This window comes from Papio anubis, chromosome 14, assembly GCF_008728515.1.
Source record: "Papio anubis isolate 15944 chromosome 14, Panubis1.0, whole genome shotgun sequence".
NCBI lineage: Eukaryota > Metazoa > Chordata > Mammalia > Primates > Cercopithecidae > Papio > Papio anubis.
Window position 1 is genome coordinate 49,519,531 of NC_044989.1, and position 9,102 is coordinate 49,528,632.

At 38.2% G+C, this 9,102-nt stretch overlaps 1 long non-coding RNA gene and 1 other non-coding gene across 4 annotated transcripts in view; both read right to left on the minus strand.

Moving 5' to 3' along the window:
• LOC108581633 overlaps positions 1 to 9,102 on the minus strand; it is a 92,243-nt gene that overhangs the window by 21,544 nt on the left and 61,597 nt on the right. The gene's annotated exons all lie outside the window — the stretch shown is intronic.
• LOC116270480 lies at positions 7,292 to 7,398 on the minus strand. The gene has a single exon (XR_004178507.1). It is a non-coding gene; the product is annotated as a U6 spliceosomal RNA (small nuclear RNA).

A 9,102-nucleotide genomic window follows, 5' to 3' on the forward strand; every position in this document is an offset into this window, starting at 1 on the left:
AAAAGAGAACAGGAACAATGGATAAACAAGACTGACCTGAACATAGAATATTTCAAATGCAAATGAACAGATGAAAATTAAAGGACTAAATCTAATAAGAGCAAGAATCAGCTGTCAAAGTCAAGTTAGAGAATCAAGAGTTCAAAGTTCCAAAATCAAGGTCTAATGAGTTCAAGAAAGGCAGAATCTTCAGCGAGAGATTCTGGTCCTGAGTGTTTGTCTTCAAGGCCAGCTCATCATTAGGACTTGCATTTATGAGCCAAAGGAAAATATCTGAGAGTCTGACTCAAAGACCTGGGGTGAGGCTGGAAGGGAGACAATTAGGTTAATAATAGCTCTTGATAATCAAGTTTCTCATTGCAACACTATCCCTTTAAGGTTCAAGATATAGGAAGAATGGGCTCACTGAGCCCAAAACTATAAAGCCTGAAAGAGGCCTTAAATACCCTTATTGTATTTCAAATAAATTGTGAATACTAGTAAGTTTGGAGGAATATTTGGAAAGATTTAACTCTATAGTCCGGAAGAAAACAATAATTAAAGTATGTTTCGGAGCATCAAACTTTGATTTCCATAGGGAAATGTTAATCCCTATGATCTCCCAGATCGTTTGTGATAATGGGAGACATTTAGGGAGAAAAACAGAATTTTACAAAGCAGAGTCAGTGCAATGAGTGTCTTCAGGGTAGTCTTATATAGATTTAGAAATTCTCTCTGCAAGTTTCTCCAGAGAGACCAGCATAGCTATGGGAGTCTATCAATGCTTTTGCAAAGGTAATGCTTACAGTGCTTTTGGTCTTCTTAATAGCAACCTTAACCTGAAGACCAAATTTGGCAGAGGTTAAAAGGAATACATTCAGGAAAATAGTTGTTACAAAGCCTATTTACCTTATTAACAAGTGTAGAGAAGACAAGTCAGAATCTATGAATTAGACTCTTGCATAAAACAATGATCTGGATTTAATCTGGTTAACCTTTTATTGTTGGTACCTTTGGTACTATCTTAGCAGTAAAACACACACACACAGAATAGAAGAGCAGTCAACACATCAATTGAATTAACATGTGAAAAAAATCTAGATTCTCACAGCATGCCTTAAGCCAAAATAAATTCCAGATGGACTGAAGTTCTAAATATAAATAACAGAAGCTTGAGAGCAACAGAGGAAGTAGGTAAATAATAATGTTATACTTGGTAAAGGAGAACTGCCTAGGCATATCTCCCAAAACGAAGCTCATAAGAGAAAATAGTGATAGATTTGATAACATTTTTATTTATTTTGTTTATTATACTTTGAGTTCTAGGGTACATGTGCACAACTTGCAGGTTTGTTACATAGGTATACATGTACCATGTTGGTTTGCTGCACCCATTAACTCGTCATTTACATTAGGTATTTCTGCTAATGTTATCCCTCCACCATTCCCCCACCCCACGACAGGCCCCAGTGTGTGATATTCCCCGCTGTCTGTCCAAGTGTTCTCATTGTTCTATTCCCACCTATGAGTGAGAACATGCAGTGTTTGGTTTTCTGTCCTTGCAGTAGTTTGCTCAGAATGATGGTTTCCAACTTCTTCCTTCTCCCTACAAAGGACAGGAACTCATCTTTTTTTATGGCTGCTTGGTATTCCATTGTGTGTATGTGCCACATTTTCTTAATCCAGTCTATCATTGATGGACATTTGGGTTGTTTCCAAGTCTGCTATTGTGAATAGTGACACGACAACTTATGTGTGCATGTGTCTTACATAGTAGCATGATTTATAATCCTTTGGGTATAGGCCCAGTAATGGGATGGCTGGGTCAAATGGTATTTCTAGTTCTAGATCCTTGAGGAATTGCCACACTGTCTTCCACAATGGTTGAACTAGTTTACAGTCCCACCAAGAGTGTAAAAGTATTCCTATTTCTCCACATCCTCTCCAGTACTTGTTGTTTCCTGACTTTTTAATGATCACCATTTTAACTGGTGTGAGATAGTATCTCATTGTGGTTTTGATTTGCATTTCTGTGATGACCAGTGATGATCATTTTTTCATGTGTCTGTTGGCTGCATAAATATCTTCTTTTGAAAAGTGTCTGTTCAAATCCTTTGCCCACTTTGTAGATTCTGGATATTAGCCCTTTGTAAGATGGGTAGATTGCAAAAATTTTCTCCCATTCTGTAGGTTGCCTGTTCACTCTGATGGTAGTTTTTTTGCTGTGCAGAAGCTCTTTAGTTTAATAAGATCCCATTTGTCTATTTTGGCTTTTGTTGCCTTTGCTTTTGGTGTTTTAATCATGAAGTCCTTGCCCATGCCTATGTCCTGAATGGTATTGCCTAGGTTTTCTTCTAGGGTTTTTATAGTTTTAGGTGTAACATTTAAGTCTTTAATCCATCTTGAATTAATTTTTGTATAAGGTGTAAGGAAGGGATCCAGTTTCAGCTTTCTACATATGGCTAGCCAGTTTTCCCAGCACCATTTATTAAATATGGGATCCTTTCCCCATTGCTTGTTTTTGTCAGGTTTGTCAAAGATCAGATAGTTGTAGATGTGTGAAGTTATTGCAGAGGCCTCTCTTCTGTTCCATCATGCTGTTTTGGTTACTGTAGCCTTGTAGTATAGTTTGAAGTCAGGTAGTGTGATGCCTCCAGCTTTGATCATTTTGCTTAGGATTGTCTTGGCAATGTGGCTCTTTTTTGGTTCCATATGAACTTTAAAGTAGTTTTTTCCAATTCTGTGAAGAAAGTCATTAGTAGCTTGATGGCAATGGCATTGAATGTATAAATTACCTTGGGCAGTATGGCCATTTTCATGATATCAATTCTTCCTATCCATGAGCATGGAATGTTCTTCCATTTGTTTGTGTCCTCTTTTATTTCCTTGAGCAGTGGTTTGTAATTCTCCTCGAAAAAGTCCTTAACATCCCTTGTAAGTTGAATTTCTAGGTATTTTATTTTCTTTGTAGCAATTGTGAATGGGAGTTCACTCATGATTTGGCTCTCTGTCTCTTATTGGTGCATAGAAATGCTTGTGGTTTTTGCACATTGATTTTGTATCCTGAGACTTTACTGAAGTTGCTTATCAGCTTAAGGAGATTTTGGGCTGAGACAATGGGGTTTTCTAAATATACAATCATGTCATCTACAAACAGGGACAATTTGACTTCCTCTTTTCCTAATTGAATACTCTTAATTTTTTTCTCTTGCCTGATTGCCCTGGCCAGAACTTCCAATACTATGTTGAATAGGAGTGGTAAGAAAGCGCATCCCTGTCTTGTGCCAGTCTTCAGAGGGTATGCTTCCAGTTTTTGGCCATTCAGTATGACATTGGCTGTGGGTTTGTCATAAATAGTTCTCATTATTTTGAGATATGTTCCATCAATACCGAGTTCTTTGAGAGTTTTTAGCATGAAGGGCTGTTAATTTTATCAAAGGCCTTTTCTGCATCTATTGAGTTAGTCATGTGGTTTTTGTCATTGGTTCTGTTTATGTGATGGAGTACGTTTATTGATTTGTATATGTTGAACCAGCCTTGCATCCCAGGGATGAAGCCAAGTTGATCTTAGTGGATAAGCTTTTTGATGTGTGGCTGGATTTGGTTTGCTAGTATTTTACTCAGGATATTTACATTAATGTTCATCAGGTATGAGGATGATGCTGGCCTCATAAAATGAGTTAGGGAGGATTCCTTCTTTTTCTATTGATTGGAATAGTTTCAGAAGGAATGGCATCAGCTCTTCTTTCTACCTTTGGTAGAATTTGGCTGTGAATCTGTCTGGTCCTGGACTTTTTTTGGTTGGTCTGCTATTAATTATTGTCTCAATGTCAGAGTCTGTTATTGGTCTATTCAGGGATTGAACTTCTTCCTGGTTTACACTTGGGGTGGCGGGGTGTGGGTCGAGGAATTTATCCATTTCTTCTAGATTTTCCAGTTTACTATAAACACCTTCACACAAATATTCTCTGATGGTAGTTTGTATTTCTGTGGGATTGGTGGTGATATCCCCTTTATCATTTTTTTATTGCATTGATTTGATTCTTCTCTCTTTTCTTCTTTGTTAGTCTTGCTAGCAGTCTTTTAATTTTGTTGATCTTTTCAAAAACCAGCTCCTGGATTCATGGATTTTTTGAAGGGTTTTTTTGTGTCTCTATCTCCTTTAGTTCTGCTCCGATCTTAGTTATTTCTTACCTTCTGCTAGGTTTGAATTTGTTTGCTCTAGCTTCTCTAGTTCTTTTAATTGTGATGTGAGGGTGTCAGTTTTAGATCTTTCCTGCTTTCTCTTGTGGGCATTTAGTGCTATAAATTTCCCTCTACACGATGCTTTAAATGTGTCCCAGAGATTCCGTTATGTTGTGTCTTTGTTCTCATTGGTTTCAAAGAACATCTTTATTTCTGCCTTCATTTTGTTATTTACCCAGTAGTCATTCAGGAACTGATTGTTCAGTTTCCATATAGTTGTGCAGTTTTGAGGGAGTTTCTTAGTCCTTAGTTCTAATTTGATTGCACTGTGGTCTGAGAGACAGTTTGTTGTGATTTCTGTTCTTTTACATTTGCTGAGGAGTGTTTTACTTCCAACTATGTGGTCCATTTCGGAATAAGTGTGATGTGCTGCTGAGAATGTATATTCTGTTTATTTGGGGTGGAGAGTTCTGTAGATGTCTATTAGGTCGGCTTGGTGGAGATCTGAGTTCAAGTCCTGCATATGCTTATTAGTCTTCTGTCTCGTTGATCTAATATTGACAGCGGGGTGTTCATGTATCCCATTATTATTGTGTGGGAGTCTAAGTCTCTTTGTAGGTCTCTATGGACTTGCTTTATGAATCTGGGTGCTCCTGTATTGGGTGCATATTCATTTAGGATAGTTAGCTCTTCTTGTTGAATTGATCCCTTTACCATGATGTAATGCCCTTGTCTCTTTTGATCTTTGTTATTTTAAAGTCTGTTTTACCAGAGACTAGGATTGCAACCCCTGCTTTTTTTTTTTTTTTTTTTTTTTTTTTTTGCTTTCCATTTGCTTGGTAGATCTTCCTCCATCCCTTTATTTTGAGCCTATGTGTGTCTCTGCATGTGAGATAGGTCTTCTGAATACAGCACACTGATGGGTCTTGACTCTTTACTCAATTTGCCACTCTGTGCCTTTTAAATGGGGCATTTAGCCCGTTTACATTTAAGGTTAATATTGTTATGTGTGAATTTGATCCTGTCAGTATGAAGTTAGCTGGTTATTTTGCTCATTAGTTGGTGCCGTTTCTTCCTAGGATCGATGGTCTTTCCAATTTGGCATATTTTTGCAGTGGTTGGTACCGGTTGTTCCTTTCCAGGTTTAGTGTTTCCTTCAGGAGCTCTTCTAAGGCAGGCTTGGTGGTGACAAAATCTTTCAGCATTTTCTTTTCTGTAAAGGATTTTATTTCTCCTTCACTTATGAAGCTTAGTTTGACTGGGTATGAAATTCTATGTTGAAAATTCTTTTCTTAAGAATGTTGAATATTCACCCCCACTCTGTTCTGTCTTGTAGAGTTTCTGCCAAGAGATCTGCTGTTAGTTTGATGGGCTTCCATCTGTGGGTAACTTGACCTTTCTCTCTGGCTGCCCTTAACATTTTTTCCTTCTGTTCAACCTTGGTGAATCTGACAATTATGTATCCTGGGATTGCTGTACTCAAGGAGTATCATTGTTGTGGTCTCTGTATTTCCTGAATTTGAATGTTGGCCTTCCTTGCTAGGTTGGGGAAGTTCTCCTGGATAATATCCTTAAGAGTGTTTTCCAGCTTGGTTCCATTCTCCCCGTCACTTTCAGGTATACCAGTCAAACATAGATTTGGTCTTTTCATGTAGTCCCATATTTCTTGGAGACTTTGTTCATTTCATTTTACTTTTTTTCCCTCTAATCTTGTCTCCTTGCTTTATTTCATTAATTTGATCTTCAATCACTGATATCCTTTCTTCCACTTGATCAAATTGGCTATTGAAGCCTGTGCATGCCTCATGTAGTTCTCGTGCCATGGTTTTCAGCTCCATCAGGTCATTTAAGTTCTTCTCTACACTGTTTAATCTAGTTAGCCGTTCTGCTAATCTGTTTTCAAGGTTTTTAGCTTGTTTGCGATGAGTTCAAACATCCTCCTTTAGTTTGGAGAAGTTTGTTATTACCGACCTTCTGAAGCCTACTTCTGTAAACTCATCAAAGTTATTCTCTGTCCATCTTTGTTCCATTGCTGGCAAGGAGCTGCAGTCCTTTGGAGAAGAGGCTCTCTGGGTTTTAGAATTTTCAGGTTTTCTGCTCTGGTTTCTCCCCATCTTTGTGGTTTTATCTACCTTTGGTCTTTGATGTTGGTGACCAACAGATGGGGTTTTGGTTTGGATGTCCTTTTTGTTGATGTTGATGCTATTCCTTTCTGTGTGTTGGTTTTCCTTCTAACAGTCAGGTCCCTCAGCTGCAGGTCCGTTGGAGTTTGCTGGAGGTATTCACTCCAGACCTGTTTGCCTGGGTATCACCAGCGGAGACTGCAGAACAGCAGATATTGCTGCCTGATCCCTCCTCTGGAACCTTCGTCTCAGAGGGGCACCTGGCTGTATGAGGTGTCAGTTGGCCCCTACTGAGAGATGTCGCCCAGTTAGGCTACACAGCGATCAGGGACCCACTTGAGGAGGCAGTCTGTCTATTCTCAGAGCTCAAACACTATGCTGGGAAAAGTGCTGGTCTCTTCAGAGCTGTCAGACAGAGACGTTTAAGTCTGCAGAAGTTTCTGCTGCCTTTTGTTCAGCTATGCCCTGCCCCCAGAGGTGGAGTCTACAGAGGTAGGCAGGCCTCATTGAACTGAGGTGGGCTCCACCCAGTTTGAGCTTCTGGGCTGCTTTGTCTACCTACTCAAGCCTCAGCAATGGGGGATGTCCCTCTCCCAGCCAGGCTACCACCTCACAGATGGATCTCGGACTGCTGTGCTAGCAGAGAGCAAGGCTCTGTTGGCATGGGATTTGTTGAGCCAGATGAGGCATATTATCTCCTGGTGTGCCATTTGCTAAGACCATTGCAAAAGCATAGTATTTGGGTAGCAGTGTCCTGATTTTTCTGCTACAGTCTGTCACGGCTTCCCTTGGCTAGGAAAGGGACATCCCCCAACCCCTTGCACTTCTCAGGTAAGGCGATGCTCCACCCTGCTTCGGCTTGCCCTTTGTGGGCTGCACCCACTGTCCAACCAGTCCCAATGAGATGAACCAGGTACCTCAGTTGGAAATGCAAAATCACCCATTTTCTGTGTCGATCACGCTGGGAGCTGCAGACTGGAGCTGTTTCCTATTTGGTGATCTTGAAAAATATGGAACGCTTCACGAATTTGCATGTCATCCTTGTGCAGGGGCTTTGCTAGTCTTCTTTGTATTGTTCCAATTTTAGTATATGTGCTGCCATAGCGAGCACTGTAAACATTTTAATTTGGTAAGACAAATAAACTTACAAATAGATACAATAGATATAGACAAATAGACAAATAGATACAATGAAAAGGCAAGTCATAGTCCGGAAATGCTTTTATAATACATATAAGGAATTGTCTTAATATTAATTTGTATTCATTAATATGTATATGAGATATATAAAGAATTAGTGTCCTTAATATTTAAGTAAATCTTATAATAGAAGAGATAATATTCATTATCACTGGTGATTAAATAAATGCTAATTTAATTAACAAAATCATATTAAAGCTCTGAGATTATAAAAGAAAAATATATTGTGTTAATAAAGGTATGGTGAAAAGACAATTTCATATACTGAAACAATAATGGTTGAATTTTATTTACTAAGTCCTAAATGTCAGATCCCATTTTACATTTTATGTATATTTTGACATTTAATTTTCAGAACAACAATACAATTTGATATTTTACCTATTTTTCAGTTGTGGATATTAAGAAGAGTTCAAGAACTTGCCCAGTGCCTTCAACCAGATAAGACTGAGCTAAGATTTGGACCTAGAGGCTACTAAGAGGCCATGGTCTTACTCATGCCTTGAAAGCTACTTTCATTTACGGAAAATGTAAATTGATAATGCCCTTCGAAGAGACAATTTGGCAAAAAAATCAATTTAATTACAAAAGTTGTTATACTTTTACCCACAAATTCTTCTTTTAGGAATATAATAATGTGAGAAAAATGCAAAATTATATGTGCAGAAATATTTGTTATAGTATGGAGCATAGTGACAAGATAATGCAAATATGAAACAATTAGGACATGGCAGTATAAATTTAAACAACAGCTACAGTGGAATATTATGTAGATATTAAAAATCATGTTGAAATATGGTCAGAGATACACACTTCCAGTTCAAGAAGCAAGCAGTTCCTGTATTCAAATTGCTGCCAAGTCCAGTTATAAGCCCTTTTGATGGTAATGATATTCTTCTTATTATTACTAACATTCCTAGAGCTCTCTAGGTACTGAGTATTTATATACAAAAATGTATTTTCATTGCCATGGACTTTATATTCTAGTGGAAGAGACTGACTAAAAATAGGGACAAAATGGAAAATATATAGCATACAATAAGGACTAAAGAGAAAAACATAAAGCATATGCAACGTTGGTAAGGGCAACTAAAATTTACAGAGAATGACCAGGGGCTCACAAAAGAATCAACTCATAAAGGAGAGATCATAAAATAGTCAACTGTTTAGCAAACAACACAGATCACAAGAGGAAATTGAAACGCAGAGTCAGGGAATAATTTTTCTGAGTTCTGACACCTAGTTAGAATGAAAGGTAGAACACAGGCACTCTGATTTTCCTATGCTACAAATGGAAACTTTGAAAGAATATTGTCTAATCATTAATAGTAATTATTTATGGATGGTGAGACACATTGAATTTTTTGAAAAGTACCATGGTTGCTGATGTACAAGATGCATGTTATCATTTTAGTGATGCTTGGCATGATCATCACATTGGTGAAGAAATAGAGTGGCTTATTAGACTTTTTTTTTTTTTTTTTTGAGACAGAGTTTTGCTCTGTCACCCAGGCTGGAGTGCAGTGGTGCGATCTTGGCTCACTGCAAGCTCCGCTTCCTGGGTTCACGTCATTCTCCTGCCTCATCCTCCCAAATAGCTAGGACTACAGGTGCC